We start from the raw sequence: 18,776 nt of genomic DNA, 5'->3' as shown, positions 1-18,776 counted from the left end.
AGATTCATTTGTTTACTTCTGTAACTTTGTTTCTTAGAACAGCAGCACATATTGGATACTCTACCAATATCTGCTGAATAAATATCAACTTCCTGCTGACCAAACACAATTCACTGAAACTTATGTTTAAATCAAATTTAAATTTCCTTTTTTATTAGCCTTAATTGGATTTGAGGAATTGATATTCAGTCCTTTTTCATGAAAAAAATGAAGAATCATAGAAACTTTTTAAATAAATGTTATCTAATAATCCATTCATTATAATAGAAAAGTTTTCAATAAAGAGTACTTTCTTCAGAAGGGATTTATTCATTTGGTCAGGTTCTTTAAAAGACTTCAACTTAAAAAATAAAATTTAAAGAGTACTACCTAAGTAGATTGTTTTATTTCATGACTTCATAATGATGATTTTAAAAGAAAGGTTTATTTGAAAATTACTTATATCATGCTGTTGAATGTATCATATGCTGTTTACTAAGCATTTCACTTAAGCTAATAAACATTTCACAATTAAATATACTGTTCCAGTTACAGAATATTCCCTGTATTATATTGGTCTGGTATTATATGTCAACTCCTTACCAGCAAAAACAAGGTGAATTTGTAGCAATGTCTAAAGAAACAGTTTCTGTTTAGTTTGTAGCACTTCCCTTCTTTCAGTTATATGGGTGGTACCATTCATTATCTAATACCAATCTTCATATGAATGATTGTTATCTTGTACTCTTGTATCAGTGCTTTCATATTAATGTAGGAAATCTTACACTATCCGTAATTATTTGAATGCAACTTGTGCTATAACTGTAGCTTTGTTACCCCTGAATTGCATTTGTATGGGTTTTATAGGATATATTTTCTGACCTCATTGAAAGAGATATTTGGCATAAAATTTTAAGATTTCTGTGGAACCCAAGCAGAGCAGTCACCAAACACACACACACACACACACACACACACACACGTACCATTGTTATAAAAATTCTCCTCCTACCCTTTCTTATAAATCAAAATTATGTAAGACAATATTGACTGTCACATACTAAGTGCCCAATTCTCTCCTAGTAAACCAAATTCCCAGCTTTAAACAGACTCCTATGGACTGAGGAGAGCAGGAGACCTGGCAAGCCAGTGGGTGACAGACGCTGGAGCCGGATCACCCTGACAACTCCTCTCTGTAATAAATCTGAGAAGCTAATCTCTGCTAAATTGTTAATAGCTGCTAATGAGATACTCTATACTCGGTTACCACTCCTTGACAGTGTATTTGCATTTAAATGAGCCCCTTCTGGAAGGACTTCTTAACCCAAAGGACTGGTTCTACTACTGACAGCTTCAGGCACACCTGGCCTCTGGCTCTCCTTTCACATTGTCCCTTGCTGAGATTCATGATATCATATAGGCCATTTGATCTCTAACTCCAGAATATCAGAAAGGAAGAATTACAGACCGCAGAGTCAGGAGCAAAAGATTTTTTTTTTTTTTTTAAAAGACTGAGCAATGAAAAGTTAGAGTTTAAAAAAAAAAAAAAAATATATATATATATATATATATATATATATATATATATATATATATATCTTTCACCTTACTCTAGCCTTCACTAATGAAGTTGTCTGGCAAACTGGTGTATGTCAAGTTCCAAGAAGAAAGATTCAAGCTTTATGTGTTGACATAAAACATTTCTCATTTATTATTCCTTTTCTTTCTAGTTCCCTTATGCCTCTTGCCATGGTATAGTACCTGAACAGTTAATTTCTCCCATTTTACATCTTTATTTTTGTCTTTTCCCTAGGACCATCAACACTGATTCTCTGTCATGAGTAAAAACATCTAACAAGAGTACTTTGATGGATGAAGGAGCCTAAGTTATCATGAGACACTGTCTATACCTCCAGTGAGTCTGGCTTCATAGGACAAAAACTATACTAGGAAGGACAACAGACAATGTTCTAGTCCTACATCACCATATTTAATCTCCACTGCTTCAAGACAAACTGAAGGAAAAGACTTTGCAAACATCTATTTTTTATTCTTAAGGACAGCCATTGCTCTTCTTATTTCAAAAATGAGACAAAGTCAGACTGTGAATGAGAGAATCCAAGACCAGATCTGTTCAACTACAAAACTCCTGAACTTCAGAGTCATCTTACTCTTCTGGTTCCCTTTGCCTTCCCATTCTCCTTCTCCTTAACATTACACAGACTTTTACCTCTAGCATCTATACCTACCATATACTGCAACTAAATTGTAAATTATTTTTTTGAAGATTTTATTTATTTGAGAGCAAGGGAGAGAGAACACGTGCACACAAGTGGAGGAAGGGGCAGAGGGACAAGGAGACTCTGCACTGAGTGTGGAGCCCCACATGGGGCTCGATCCCAGGACCCTGAGATCATGACCTGAGCCAAAGTTAGACATTTAACTGACTGAGCCACCCAGGCCTCTAAATTATAACTTATTAACGACAAGATTTAGCTCTTGGAGGCTACGGCATGGTTGGAGTCATGGATCAAACCAGGCCCTGTCTTGTGTCTCCTTTAAAGTCTGGACGCCTTGATAAGGGGTTAAGGACAGGAAAGTTGAGTAACACTGAGAAAGGGTCTGTGCTACGTGTTGCGTGCTCGCCTACGTGACTTCCCACACACTCTCCCTACAGAAGGGAACAATGTGGTCAGGGTCATGAATTCTTAGTTGGTTCTTGTTGTTCCTGTACTTTCCATACCCACTCCCTGGTTGATTGTAACTTCTTGTATCAATAGTAGCTAATGGCATTAGCTGTGACTACCTGGCATCACGAGATTTGTTTGTAGTTAATATAAACTTGTTATAGGAACTTGCGGTTATCTGACATATTACTCCTTCTATTGTGGTCTGCCTTATAAATGCTTGTAGGATGTGGAATAAAAAAGGCACTGTTGGACATCCTCCTCAGTGCTCCTCCTGCCCCCATCTCTTTGCCTCTTAATTTCTTTTCACCATCCTCTTACCCTCACGTTCCTGGTCGATTTGTCACACTGGCACGACATTCAGCATATTCTCTTTTCCAAGGTATTTAGAACTTTAAAAGAAGATGGAAGCCAGCCCAAGTGGCCAAGGGTGGCACTTACCAAGCATGGACTCTGTCTAATGCCTGTCATTAAGAACATCCTCAAAAAAAAATAATGCCTGTCATTTAAGAACATCCTCAAAAATTTCTTCTGTTTGGGATCCTAGCCTTCTTTTTACCATGGTTCCCTTTAACAATCTGGAGCAGTTTCTTTAACTTTTCTTAAAATAACACTTTTGGGGAGCCTGGGTGGCTCAGTTGGTTAAGCCTCCCACTCTTGATTTCAGTTCTGGTGGTGATCTCAGGGTCCTGGGATGGAGCCCTGGAGTAGGGGTCTGTGCTCAGTGGGGAACCTGCTTGGGATTCTCTCCCTCTCCCTCTGCCCCTCCCCCTGCGCTCTCTCTCTCTCCCTCTAAAGTGAATAAAGGCATCTTTTTAAAAAAGAGGACAGAGGTTGATGGGGGGAGGAGGATTGGGAGAGGGGGGGTGGGGTTATGGATATTGGGGAGGATATGTGCTATGGTGAGTGCTGTGAAGTGTGTAAACCTGGTGATTCGCAGACCTGTACCCCTGGGGATAAAAATATATGTTTATAAAAAATAAAATTAAAAAAAAAAGAGGACAGAAAAAATAACTTTAAATTCATAAAATATATATGATTTCAAAAGAAACTAATTGCCAATTTTTAAATGCAGTTATTAAAATACTTAAGAAACAAGATTTATGATATAGAAATGTATAGGCATTTAAATTCACTAAATAACAAGATGTAACAGTGATTGTATTAACTACTATACTCAAAAATAGTGATATTGAGCTAATGAGTTAACAATTATTATATTGCTATACATGTGCACTAGAATGGAACAATTAAATAAATGGATGAGATTGTTAGTCACATTTCTTACTATTTTTTTTAAAGATTTCACTTATTTATTTGAGATATATATGGAGAGAGAGAGCACGAGCAGGAGCTAGAGGCAGAGGGAGAGGGATAAGCAGACTCCCCACTGAGCAGGGAGCCCAACGCAGGGCTCAATCCCAGGACCCGGGACATGACCTGAGCCCAAGGCAGATGCTTAACCAGCTGAGCCACCCTAGTGCCCCTCTTACTATTATTGTAGGCATTTATGGATAAGCAAGGGGAGGAAGCTAAAATGATCTAGGTGTTAATGGATTAGGCTTGAAGGCATTAGTATGAACTCATATTTAGTTCAATATAAGTACTGGCAGTAACATATGGAATATTTATACATATGTACCCATGTATGAGGAATATATATTTCTTTGCTATCTCAGAGAGCCTAAACAAATGGTACCCCCTTAGCAACCACCACACTGAAAGCCCAGATCTTGCTATTATCATCCTCCAGTAAGAGGAATCAGGGCTTCTTGGAGAAATGGCTGATTCTAGGACTGGGGTAGGAAAATACAAGGTGGGCCTTAGCATGGTGTAATGCCAGTAAATAACAAAAGTAATAACACACACCCACAGACATCAAAGGGAGTATGTCAAAGGAGCATAGGCGCTGACAAAAGGAACTTGGAATGGCTAAAGCTGGAACAATTTGAACAACAAAATAAAGTGGTATTGGATTATCACTCGAAGTATAAAGTAAATATGCATGACTCTATATTGCTATAAATAAACAATTGCATAAATTAATATTTAGGGTAGCAAAAACAATCTCCTGTGCAGAAGAATTCCAAATACTTTATGTGAATACTCTGCCCTCAAGAAGGTAGAGCATAACTCTCTAATCCTTAGGCATGAGCTTCTCATAGTGACTTCCTTCCAACAAGTATAGTATGGAAAGAAAAGATGGAGGAGTAACTTTACAGTGGAGAAATCTGAGATACTACCTTAGTCAGGTGATCAAGGTCAACATCAATAGTTGAAAATCATTTTGATAGTATATACTCCTGACATGATGTTATGAAAATGACACTTTATCTTGTGGTTGTCTTCCCAATAAACCTTAACCCCAGTCTTTTTTTTTTTTTTAAAGATTTTATTTATTTGAGAGATAGCATGAGCGAGGAGAAGGTCAGAGAGAGAAGCAGACTCCCCGTGGAGCCGGGAGTCCGATGCGGGACTCGATCCCAGGACTCCAGGATCATGACCTGAGCCAAAGGCAGTTGTCCAACCAACTGAGCCACCCAGGCGTCCCAACTCCAGTCTTATCATGAGAGAAGCATCAGACAGATTACAGTAGTGAGGCACGCTACAAAATTCTTGACCACGACTCCTCAAAACTGTCAAGGTCATCAAAAACAAGAAAAATCTGAGAAACTATCACAGCTCAGAGGATCCTAAGGGGACATGACAACTATAGGTAGCATAGTGTCCTGGATGGGAGCTGGGAAAAGAATTGAAAACCTTAGGTAAAACCTAAGGAAACTGTGCAGACTTTAGTTAATATTAGTGTAGCATTATCGGTTCATTAATCGTAACAAAGGTACTATACTAATGTAAGCTGTTAATAACAAGAGGAAATTGGGAGTGGAACATATAGGAACCCTGTATTATCTCCGTAATTTTTCTGTATATCTAAACCTATTCTAAGAACATATATAATCTATTAAATAAAACAAAAAAAGGTGATAATGATTTAATTGTAACATCAGCATAGTGATTCTTCAGATATCTGTAAAACCTGAAATAGGAAATTATCTGTGATTTCTGTTGGTGACAAAGTCATAGGTACTCCTAATATTACTGTGGTTCATTGTTTGCATTTATATTTAAATTTATAAATTTCAGTTATAGGTTAGTAAGACTAAAGATGGAACACTCAAATCCACATTCTACATACCCTTTGATACAAATTAAGAACCTCCCAGTCTATGGTGACATTAATGGCTTAATTTTATGAAATTGAGACTCAAAGGCATGAATTAGGTTGCTGCAGCTTCCAAACAACATTCATTCTAGGGCCAAGAATTCTTAATGATTTTTTTTGGAATTCTGTTGCTACACTACCTACCAATTTTGGAACTGCTAAACAGAAAGATGGGAGCTCTTCATGGATCAAATGTGCTTTCCTGGCCTTGTGCAATGCTCTGCTTATGCTGCTGTTCAAATCCACAAGATAAAACTGGCTTGGACCTACTGAGGGGAATTCCCAAAGTAAAATTAAATGAGGAAATTCCACTCACACTAAACTCTACTGTCAAAGAACCTCTTTACTTGGAAATGACTTAACAATGGGAGAAAGAGACACTGGCGTCACCATAAAGGGAACAAATCCTAGGCCTTTTCTTCCCTTAAATCCCCACACTGCTGAGCTGGTCGGCAGGAGAAAGAAAGGAAGGGAGGGAGAGAGAGAGGGAAAGGAAGAGACAGAATGGGAGGGCGGGGGTTTAATAGCTGGTGCCCATCTAAAGGGGTTAAGAAGGGGCTTATATGTGTATTCGCTTACATTATTCCTAAGGCCAATTCTGATACATCCTTGCGTTTGGGGCGGGGCGGGGTGGGGCGGGATACAGCCATCTGTTACTGTGGATTCTGCTTCTTGGCTTCCAAATGTTATAGCTGTCACCAGAGCAGCCAGCCCAATTGAAGGGTGGGAGGAAGGTGTTAGAGGCAACATCTGTCCACTAAATGCACCACTAAAGAACAGAAAAATCCTGGGGCCAGCCCTCTCTGTTTCCTCGAGTGCTTTCTTTGGTCGGTCCTACTTCTCCACTCCTTTGGGAGTTTCCTTTTCTATTACGTAGGCAAGAGGGTGAGAGGTCCCAGCTTTCATGCTTGTGAGTGGTTTGCATGTGTGTATGCGTTGGGGGAAAGTAAGGCGTGCCTCAAGGGGCTTAGAAAGATCGATTGCCGGTTTAAAACATTTCCGGAGTGTTTGAATGTTTATCTTAAAAAGACAATCCCCGTCTCAAATTCTGCGAAATGAACAATACTGATAAGAAAAATGAAGAGGGTGGGAAACCCACACAGTCGAATGGAGCTGTCCATGCAGCGGGCGTGACAGGGGAGCTCTTGGAGGAAAGGCGCTATGCAGAGAAGTTTCTCTGGCCCTTCTCTCTCGGTCCACAATCTGGCAACGCTTCCTGCGTAATAGCATTAATAGAAAAGAAACCTAAAACCCGGAGGGGTAGCGGTCGTCGGGCACAGTTTCCAGGAGCCCATACCCGCTGCCGGGAGAGGTCCCTCTCCCCCCGCGACTGGCACGGAATGTGGTGATCCGGCCCGGGGCGGGGGATGACTTCATGCAGCCGGAGCGCGGCGGCGGGAGCAGCTGCTGCAGCCGGCAGGTGGGGTTGGGGCCCGTGGAGCTGACCACGCACTCGGCCCGGCGCGGCGGCACTGCGGCCCCGGGGCAGCGGGCGCTGGGACTCGAGCTGACTGCATCCTGAGAAGGTAAGCAGCCCGGCTATTATTAGCCTCCGCCACGCCGCTTAGTTCTTTTCGCTCGGGCAATAACGGGTTTTGCAATACACAGAGAAGGGAAATACCCTTGCTGCATACTGCAATGGGAAAAGGAGCAACAACTGGAATTGAAATGTTAATCAGCCAAGTGCTTGAGATTGGAGGAGCGGTGTTACTGGGCAAACAAAGAAGGCGGTCAGCCTCTATACTCTTAAAGATAGTCGACCGTTTCAGTGCTAGACTCGCTTAGACATTGAAGACTCCGAATGTGAAATAACTGGGAGTTGCACTTTTATCTTTCTACTTCAGCCTTCACTTGGTTATTTTGTTGTTTTGGAGCAGCAGGTCGTTGGAGGCAGCTTGGGGAACTAATCAGAAATCTTTCCTACCTTCCTCTGTCCTCTCCCTTCCTAGTTATCAAAATTGGTCTGTGCCCATTTCAATGTCAAACACCTACTTCAATACTGAACCTTTAGAAAGAGTCTCATATTAGAGGAGAAACTTATCTCCTGGAGTTCAGCTTGGGGTGAGCAGCACTTGTTTCTACCTTATCCCTTCGTTTATCATCTTCTCTCGTCAATTACTTCATTGATTTCCCTGGGACGCCGGGTCCATTCACAGGCCAGATCTTGTCAGATTCAATCCACAACCTCTGCTCCATGACTGATTTTGTCAAGGACCTACAAAGGGCATTGCCCTACACCAGTTTTAGTATTCTCTCTGTATACTCTAACCTGTGTCCTTCCCCCCAAATACGTGGCACGAAAAATCCTTCTTTTAACCTAGTACCAACATGGTTCCCGGTAACTTCCTTCGCTGTAGTCACTGCGGCTACAAGAGAAGAGGATTTCGAGGATAGAAGAATCTGTTGGGGTGTCAGAAAGAGGACCATACTTATATTTTGCTCCCTGCTCATAGGCATAGACGGAAGTACAAATGTGAATGTGTCTATCCAGTTTTTCTTGAAGATTTTTTTTTTTTTTTTTTTTTTTTTTTTTTTTTTTGGCAGCTGGATGGGAGACACCTACCTTGATAGGATTTGAAGTAGGTACTCCCTAAAAAGCAAGCAGTATGTCTGTCCCAGGATTCCCCAATAACCTCGAAAGAGTTTCCAGAGAGGCTTTCCCCACAAGCATTCAGGAAGCCACTGGAGCTGGCCAATCTAAGCCTCAGGTTATTTGAGCATCCTCAAGTTAGTCTTGCCATTTAAGGGTTCTGACCACTTGTTCTAGCATCTCCCCCACAAACCTCTTGCTACTGAGCTCAAGTGCCTTATTCCTGTTGCCACCTAGGGATGTACATTTGAATAATATGCTCTGAAATGGGTAAGATGGCTGTGATGGGGATTGCAAATGTGCCACTTCACCAACAGAGAGTATTTGCAATAAGCCAGACTGGGGTGTCTGTGTGCCAATACTCTATTTAACCGGGGATCTTTATCTTTAAATTTGAAATGAGACAGTCTGACTCAATAGCCATGTAATTTTATTTTAGCAAATTGAAAGAGGAGCTCAATGAAAGAGAGGCAAGGTTTATAGCTAAGATTTTATCTCTGCTTACCTTCCTTTTTAAATATTGCTTTTAGACAAAGACACTAGTTTTGAAAAATCATGTTAATTCTATTATATGCCATTATTGCTTTTCTGAATACAAATTCTTTTTATAAAGTACACTTTAGAAGGATTTGAGTTGGTTTCTTTGTCTCTACCTTTAGTATATGAGGCAGAGGGAGTGGAGGGGGTAGGCAAATCCCACTCCAAGTGGCCCACTCCAGGAACTCTTCCCCTGGATCATGAAAACCTCAGCACCAATTTTTTTTTTTTTTTTTTTTTAGCATGTTGTTGTTATTATGTGTTGAGTGTGGTGTGGGTTTGAAATCTTAAAATTTCAAGATTCTATAATTTTGAATCAGGCACAGCACACCAAATAGAAAAGGAAACAAAGAGCAAGAACAACAAAACCCTTTATTCTACCACCTTTCTTTACTAATCTTAAAATATTTAACTATATAAATAATTATTCTGAATAATAAGTGATAATAAATGTTAATATAATAATTCATTTTTAAGAAATTATGAAGTACAGATTAGTATAATTGACCTTAGGTATAGTAAAAATTTCTGTAATTTGAGTTTTCTTCATGTTGACTATTAGTGCATGAGAATATCCTAATAATAGTTAGAAATTGTAAGTGTCTATTACTTGGTTTCTGAAGAAACTGAATTCTTTGAGAAGAAATGGGTCAGAATTAGGGGACTAGTACTGCCTAAGCTGGCATCATACCTGCCAGTGATTTTATAGGGGAGATGAATTCACTGAGTTATGGACCTATATTGGAGAAGCCTTTTTGGGAAGAGAGAAAATAAGTTAGAAAATTTAATTTTTTCATTTCAGTGCAACTGAGGAAGATAAATAAATTTAAAGGATTTCTGAATTTGGACTTTGTTATATTGAAATAAAACAATTTTTCTGAGAAAAGTGTCTAAATTCAGAGCCCTAAGAAGAAATATATGTCTGACTTCATGACTTCATGACTGAAATTGATTTATGACTTTATATCCTTTTCTTTAACTGTTTCCCAGGGAAAGGAAAAATTAATTGCCTGGTGTTCAAGAGATGGAGGAGGAATGAAAAAAAAGGGATGTGCACTATTAGATGCTGAATGAACTGCAGACATTTTTGTAGGTTTGACAAGATAGAATGAAGTCAATCTACTGCTTTCTAATCACATAAAAAAAATTCAGTATGGTGGGTGGTCAGTGTTATTAATAACTTAGTACAAATTTAGACATCAAAGTTGACCTCATAAAAAAAGGCATTTTCTGACGCTGTCTTACTGCCATTAGCTGCAACTGAAATAGACTTATTTTGAGATTTTGAAAAATGGAAAAGAAATAAAAAGTAGAAATAATAAAGCTAAAGAAGTGAATTTCTATTTACCCAGTGTCTCCGCTGAAAGTAAGTAGAAAGAGTGCAATTTTGAAAGTTGTCAGTGCTCTCCTAACTGCCAGATTTATGTAATATTTCACCTTTTTCATTATGTCTTATTTTTAAGTTCTCATCCATGTTCTTTTTAAATTAAATATTCATGTTTAAGTATCATTAATAAGTAATATGCATCAGGAACTGAGATATCTCTTTATCTAGTTTCTCACTAATCCCCTTAAGCTATCCTGTGATCAGCCTAAACCAACTGGTCTTTATTTCCAGTTTGTGTCCCATGATGTCACGCCTATATGTCTTCATCTGTTGCTTTCACTCACCCCATATATGTTGAAACCTTGCTCACATCAGACACTTCCTCTTCCATAAAGCTTTCCCCATACCTACCAACCTCATATCAGGTGAGCTTTCTCCCTTGTCTAAATTCCTATTGCACTTTATATCTTGGTCTATTCTTTAGTGTGAACCAATGCCTTGTTCTCCTAAAATAGCTTTGGAGAGCACGTTTGTGACTGACAACCTTTTATTACCTGCAACTCATAGTACAATGCCTAGCTACATACAGTTCTTCCTTGATTTACAGTCGGTTTACATCCCAATAGACCCATCATAAGTTGAAAATACCCTATGTCAAATGCATTTAATACACCTAACCCACCAAACACCATAGCTTAGCCTAGCCTACCTTAAATGAGCTCAGAACACTTGTATTGGTTTGCAGATGGGCAAAATCATCTAACACGTAGCCTATTTTATGGTAAGTGTTGAAAATCTCATGTAATTTATTGGATACTATATTGAAGGTGAAAAACCAAATTATTACATAGGTACAGAACGGTTGTTAAATGTATCTGTTATTTGCCTCATGACCGTGTGGCTAACTGGGACCTGTGGCTTGCTGCCACTGCCCAGCATCATGAGAGATTACTGTACTTCCTGCTAGCCTGGGAAAAATCCAGTCCGAAATTGAATTGTGGTTTTTACTGAATGTGTATCTCTTTTGCACGATCATGAAGTTGAAAAATCATACATCGAACCATCATAAGTCAGGGACCTTTTGTATATGCATAGTAGACATTCAGCAGTTTGATTTTAGTGAAGAAATTGGTTATTATTTCAGGGTTATATCTCTACCCACTCTTAACCATCAGTCAATTTCAACTCCCAAACTGTGTGCAAGTACTGTTTAGTTTTAAAAATATTTACATAATAATAAATATAGTGAAAGCACATCCAAATAATTATATTCAACAAAAGTTATTGTGAGCTTACAGGTCATTAAATGTATATTAGCTCATATATATTAAATATATGATAAGCTTAACAAAACCAAACACAACTTTAAAAAAATTTTTATTTATTTATCTGACAGAGAGAGAGCGAGAGAGAGGGTGCACAAGCATGCACAAGAGCACACACGGCAGGGTGGGGTGGCAGGCAGGGGGAAGGGGAGAAGCAGGCTCCCTGCTGAGCTAGGAGACCAATGCAGGACTCTATGCCAGGACCCTGGGATCAGGACCTGAGCCAAAGGCAGACGCTTAACTGACTGAGCCACCCATACGTCCCCAAAACAAAACTTTATGTTTTTAAAAAGATTTTATGTATTTATTTGAAAGAGAGAGAGAGCATGAGCACCGGTGAGGGGCAGAGGGAGAGGGAGAAGCAGACTCCCTGCTGAGCAGGGAATCTGTCTCAGGGCTAGATCATAGGACCCTGGGATCATGACCTGAGCCTGAAGGCAACTGCTTAACCAACTAAGCCACCCAGGTGCCCCCAAAACAAAAGTTTAAAGAAGATATTGTATCTACTTTCAACATGCTTGCGTTTTATTGAAAATGAGTAAGCAGGAGAAGGTGCCTTACATATATAAGCACTTGTCCAGTTTCAAGGCACTCTGCCAAGTACTTTCATCCGTGAAATAAAATTTCAGCCTTCTACTCTATGCTAATTTTACTTTAGGAAACTGAGACTCAAAGATTCACCTAAATGTTTAGCAGACATTCTTTCCATGTTACCATGCTGCTCTTTGAAGTGTTAAGAGTGAAGGAAGGCATTATAAAAACACAAGGTCAGAGCTATCAGAGTCATTTAAAAATTGTTTTGTAATTAATCTTTCCAGTGTTTCTTTTTTTTTTTTTTTAAAGATTTTATTTATTTATTTGACAGAGGGAAATCACAAGTAAGCAGAGAGGCAGGCAGAGAGAGAGGAGGAAGCAGGCTCCCTGCTGAGCAGAAAGCCCAATGTGGGGCTCGAACCCAGGACCTGGGATCATGACCTGAGCCGAAGGCAGCGGCTTAACCCACTGAGCCACCCAGGTGCCCCTCCAGTGTTTCTTAAACTTTTGGGCCTTAACATCCCCTTTGATAATTCAGTAAAGTCTATGCATCCACTCCCCAAGTATATACACAAACACACAAATACACATAGCATTTTGCATACAATTGCAGGTGTTTAAGGACCCACTGAAGTACTCCTTAGCAAATGGTTTAAGAACATCTGCTCTGGGTTCACTGTAACAAGATGTGTGTCCTTTATTAGCCCAGACATTTTTGGTACTTGAAACAACATTCTCCTTCTATTCTCCCCGCTTTAGAACCCAAAATGAGAGCTCCTCATTATCACTGGCACAAAGGCAGCTAAGATAATTCGAAAAAAAGTAAGTGCCAGTGAGAAAAGTGATTCAAAGAACCCTGATTCATGGAAAAGGAATCCCAGAAGGAGTTCTGAATGTTACACATTCCAAATGATTTATTTAGGGTTTTCCAATCAAAACCATTTTTTACAAAAAAAGAAACAGTTCTAGACTTAGAGTACTGTAGTGCCAAATATGTATAAGAACATTGCCAGCAGTTGAGCGATGTAGGCTCCTTTGAAACATACTCAGTTTTCTTACGATGGATGTATGTTTGCCTCAAAGTTACTATTTCTTTCTAGTGACGCTATCTGCAGTAATGTATTTGCTTTTGCCATGTTAAGTGGAGAATGACAATTTATTTTCATCCCTCCTAGGTTATAAAACAATTGCCAGCATAAAAGTACATTAAAAATTAACTGATACCTGAAGAGACCGGTACTAGCTAGCTTGGTTTGCTGATGCTAGTATTCGAAAAGAAGTGTGACAACATTAATCTAGGAAAAAAACAGAGATGGAGAGAAAGAAAACTCAAGGGGCCAACTTAAGCTTTTGGTTTCCCTACACTTCCCAAAATATGATAATAGCTGTTTAAGCTCCTAAAATAAGGGAAATTTTTTAAAAAATTATTTATTTCATACAGAGAGGAAGAAAGAGCACAGATTGGGAGGGAGCAGCAGAGGGGATAGGGAAAAGCCAGCTCCCCACTCAGCAGGGAACCCTATGCGGGAGTTTGATCCTAGGTGTCCCAAAATAAGGGCAATTTTATGGAAATTTTATAATGTGCCCAATGCAAGGTAAATTTATACTTTATTTTTTTTTTTAAAGATTTTATTTATTTATTTGACAGAGAGAAATCACAAGTAGGCAGAGAGGCAGGCAGAGAGAGAGGAGGAAGCAGGCTCCCTGCTGAGCAGAAAGCCCGATGTGGGGCTCAAACCCAGGACCTGGGATCATGACCTGAGCCGAAGGCAGCGGCTTAACCCACTGAGCCACCCAGGCGCCCCTTATACTTTATTTTATAGTGGATTTTTATTTTTTATTATGGTAAAATAGGAATAACAAAATTAGCTGTTTTAAGCATTTTTAAGTATGAAATTCACAGATATTAAGTACATTCACTATGTTGAGCAGTTTTCACCACTATCCATTTTCAGAACTTTTTCATCATCCCAAACAGAAACTTCGTACTCATTAAGCAGTTACTCTTCATCTCCCCACCTCTCAGCCTCTGGTAAACTCTATTCTACTTTCTGGGTCTATGGATTTGCCTATTCTAGCCACCTCATATCGTGGAATCATAAAATATTTATGCTTTTATGTCTGGTTTCTGTCACTTGGCATAATGTTTTCAAAGTTTATCCATGTTGTAGCATGTGTCAAAATGGCATTGCTTTTTAGTTTGTTTGTTTTTAAAAGATTTTATTTATTTATTTGAAAGAGAGAGAGAGAATGAGAGCTCTGGAGCATGAGAGGAGGAGGGTCAGAGGGAGAAGCAGACATTTGCTGAGCAGGACTCCTGCTGTGGGACTGGATCCAGGGACTCCAGGATCATGACCTGAGCTGAAGGCAGTTACTCAATCAACTGAGCCACCCAGGCGCCCAAAATTGCATTACTTTTTCAAGCTGAATGATATATGTGTGTGTGTGTGTATATATACATATACACACGTACAGTGTTTTTTAGTTGCAAAACATTTTCAGTACATTGCCTATTATTACATTGATGATATCTAGCACAAAACACTACCATATCACCTTTAGTAGAGGCCTAATATGTACAGAGAATGTCCCATGATTTTATTTAAAAAAAATTGATAAATATTAAGTTCCAAATTGTTTTTTGATTTCAAGGTATGTGGTAATGGACACAAAGTTGCCCATCTTCATATGTTAGTGCTTTTACTTTTTTGTTTTTATTTTGTTGTTGTTGATGGTGCCAAGACCCAGGATTGGTGCTTTTTTTCTTTTTTTTTTTAAGATTTTATTTAGTTATTTGACAGACAGAGATCACAAGTAGGCAGAGAGACAGGCAGAGAGAGAGGAGGAAGCAGGCTCCCTGCCGAGCAGAGAACCCTATGCGGGGCTCTATCCCAGGACCCTGGGATCATGACCTGAGCGGAAGGCAGAGGCTTAACCCACTGAGTCACCCAGGTGCCCCAGTGCTTTAATTTTTGATGAAGAAATTCTTTGAGTGGTATTGTTGGGTCAGAGACAATACATGAGCGTTTATAATTAGAAAAAGTATGTTGACTATAAAAATCATAAACTTCTTCAACAGATAGTATTTATGTATTTTCTGCATCCATTTCTTTCTTTCTTTCTTTCTTTTTTTAAAAAGATTTTATTTATTTATTTGACAGAGAGAGATCACAAGTAGGCAGAGAGGCAGGCAGAGAGAGAGGGGAAGCAGGCTCCCTGCCGAGCAGAGAGCCCAATGCAGGGCTCAATCCCAGGACCCTGGAATCATGGCCTGAGCCGAAAGTGGAGGCTTTAACCCACTGAGCTACCCAGGCGTCCCTCTGTAGCCATTTCTATCTTTAAAATGAATGCATGTAATATAAGGGAATCCATTTACTATGATTTGAGCAAGGAAATATTCTCACTTTTTTCATTTCTGTTCATGGAGGAAAAATATTATACACAAGTCTTGACAGATTTCAAGTCTCTCAACACATTTTATCATTTCAAAGATATTACAGAGTACATCACTGATGTCAGTTAAGTCTTACAACAACAGTGTAGAAAACTAGAAACATCTATATCTAGGTGTGTGTGTGTGTGTGTGTTTTAAGCTCCAGCAATGGGTCATTTGAATCCAGCCTAATCTAAAATTTCGTCTGTTTTTTAGTTCAAATTTACGTACCTGCATTATAGTAAATCTTTTATTTTGTTGGTTTTTTTTTCTTTAGTTTCTTTTTAATGTATCCATTTTAATTTATCCTCACAGGAGTGTTATATTTAAGCTAAACTACAGAATATTGGTATATATGAAGTAAAACAGAATTGGCAAAACTTTTCACTACCGTTCTCAGAAGATTATCTTGATTTGCATTGTCCAAGAGGGGAGAAACAAAGAAGCTTGCTGGGGGATTGCATCATGTTGTACCCGAATTAGACATTAACATGCTACAATGTCAAGGATGAAGCAACATGTTTATAACATATATTTTTTAAAAGATTTTATTTATTTACTTATTTGTCAGAGAGAGAGGGTATGCACAAACAGGCAGAGGGGCAGGCAGAGGAGAGAGAAGCAGGCTCCCTGTTGAGCAAGGAGCCCGATGAGGGACTCGATCCCAGCACGCTGGGATCATGACCTGAGCCGAAGGCAGCGGCTTAACCGGCTGAGCCACCCAGGCATCCCTATAACATATTTTTGAAAAGCTGCTTAAAACTGAAAGATTGCAAGAACATAGATAGACATAGCCTAGATATTTCACAACAGTATTTTAAGGCATGCTTTTTCTTTGGTTAATTGGGATGGAGAACGTATTAATAGGCATTTCTCTATGATTTACTTTTGTTTTTATTTCTGCCTGATCAAACCTTCTTTTAAAAACAGACATGAAACAAATAAGCATTCTGACCTTTGCCTAAATAAGCAACAAGAAACCCACATCTTAATCAATGCACTGCCATGTTGATGAGACTGAGGGTAGAAATATTGGGTGTTTTGGTCATTGCAATCATAGCAGCAGTGCAACCTACTTTGTTCCTTCTGTTGTATACTACAGAATCTAACTGCATAAACCAAGAAGTCAGTAATCTTTAATGCCATTTCTCTTTTTTTTAAGATTTTATTTATTTGACACACAAAGTCAGTAATCTTTAATGCCATTTCTTTTTTTTTTTTTAAGATTTTATTTATTTATTTGACACACAGCGAGAGAGGGAACACAAGCAGGGGGCATGGGAGCGGGAGAGGGAGAAGCAGACTCCCTGTTGAGCAGGCAGCCAGATGCGGGCTGGATCCCAGGAGTCTGGGATCCATGACGTGCGCTAGAGGCAACTGCTTAACAATGGAGCCACCCAGGTGCCCCTTTAATGCCATTTCTAACACTCCTCTCCATGATTTTTCACACTCAGGCTCTCTGATAATTGAAATGTAGTGAAAAACAATCAGGGTGTTAATATACTCTATCCACTAACAAAACTTAATCCTGCTAGGACTTGCAAAAATAATGTTGCATATGAATTGGTGGATACCCAGTGGAATCAGTGAGAATAATCTGTCTGACTCACCAAGTCCAAGTACAAATTTGAAGATGGTCAAAAAAATCTTTTAAAGAATTCATTTATTTAACAGACTATGAGCCAGGGGGAGAGGCAGTGGGAGGGAGAGAGAGAGAGAGAAGCAGACTGCCCGTTGAGCAGGGAGCGGGATGCCAGGCTCATCCAGGAACCCTGTGATCATGACCTGAGCCAAAGGCAGATGCTTAACCGACTGAGCTACCCAGGCACCCCAAAGACTGTCAAATTTTAAATATTGTGATGATATTAAAAGATTTAAAAATTTTTCCTCTACAGTAATATATGAAAATTTTAGAAAAGTATAATTACACATATGGGGTTTATTTATAAGATAAGCTCACTGGAGAACAATGCACTTTTAAAAGGCTTCATTCTGAAAAGACCGCATTCCTATTTTTTTAACTACTACCCTCCAAAACAAATTGTGACAGATCATTGTTCGTCCAAATTAATCTCTCATCTTGAATTGGGTTTTTCTTGGGGAAACTGCCTTCAACTAATTTGTGCTTTCCTGCAGTGGATCAAGCCAAAATACAAAAGGGCTAACATTCTTATGACACATCCATATATACTAGGATTTTCAAATGATTACAGCCTTTTAATAACCTGAGAATTTCCATTGATAAAAGTTGGTCAAGACATGGCTGATGCTCCTGTAGAAGACAAATCTATATTTCATTTTTTATATCTTCTCCATCTTAGAGAACAACCTAGGATTGCAAAGCCAAGCAAAGAATGAAAGAGTAGTATTTTATAAGTAGTACTGTTTTATAAGTAGTATTTTATAAGTAAGTATAAGAGTATATTTTAAGGAGCACCTGGGTGGCTCAGTGGGTCAAAGCCTCTGCCTTCCGCTCAAGTCATGATCCCGGGGTCCTGGGATCGAGCCCCACATCGGGCTCTCTGCTTAGCGGGGAGCCTGCTTCCTTTCCTTTCTCTCTGCCTGCCTCTCTGCCTACTTGTGATCTCTCTCTCTGTGTCAAAAAAATAAATAAAATTTTTAAAAAAGTATTATTTTATAAGTATTCAGTTTCTAGAGAGCTTATTAGTATCACATACTATGGTAAACACTCAGTAAATGTACACAGTTATTTTAAAACTAAAGTATCAAGAGTATAAAAATTTCTGCAAGTCAAATGATTAGTTTCATATTTGGCTTTATAGGCATTTATAAAATATTTGTTGAACAACAAAATAAATCAGTACAATTTAGTTGAGATAGCTGCCCCCAAACACAAAGTAACTGACATTTTACACATGTTCATTATGAGTATTTTTGTAGGTGTGGTGGGGATGAGTTATGGATGAAATTACCCTCCCCTGCTTCTTCCTAAACCATACTCTCGTCGCTCTGAGGTTTTGGTAAGGTGGGAATTAGAAGTGATGCATATTAAAGCTTGAGATCTATCTAGTAAGCAGTTTAAGACACTCAACCAAGCACAGTCCATTTACCCAGGACAGAAGAACGTGACATTACCCTTCTTCATTCAACTGCAATGGATTTGGACTTTTAGAAAATTCA

At 39.0% G+C, this 18,776-nt stretch overlaps 1 protein-coding gene across 2 annotated transcripts in view; it reads left to right on the top strand.

The window, feature by feature from the left end:
- Positions 1-7,282: 7,282 nt before the first annotated feature.
- Positions 7,283-18,776, top strand: part of PKIA (cAMP-dependent protein kinase inhibitor alpha) — a 95,788-nt gene continuing 84,294 nt past the window's right edge. The window contains exon 1 of one of the 2 annotated variants that reach the window (XM_047724611.1): positions 7,283-7,415. The gene's annotated coding sequence lies outside the window, so the exon portion shown is untranslated. The remainder of the gene's footprint in view (positions 7,416-18,776) is intronic. The other variant, XM_047724612.1, reaches the window with a different exon arrangement.

The sequence above is a fragment of the Lutra lutra genome, chromosome 4, assembly GCF_902655055.1.
Source record: "Lutra lutra chromosome 4, mLutLut1.2, whole genome shotgun sequence".
NCBI classification, from domain to species: domain Eukaryota; kingdom Metazoa; phylum Chordata; class Mammalia; order Carnivora; family Mustelidae; genus Lutra; species Lutra lutra.
The sequence above is the reverse complement of the archived record's forward strand: the minus strand, read 5'-3'. Positions and strand labels throughout refer to the sequence as shown.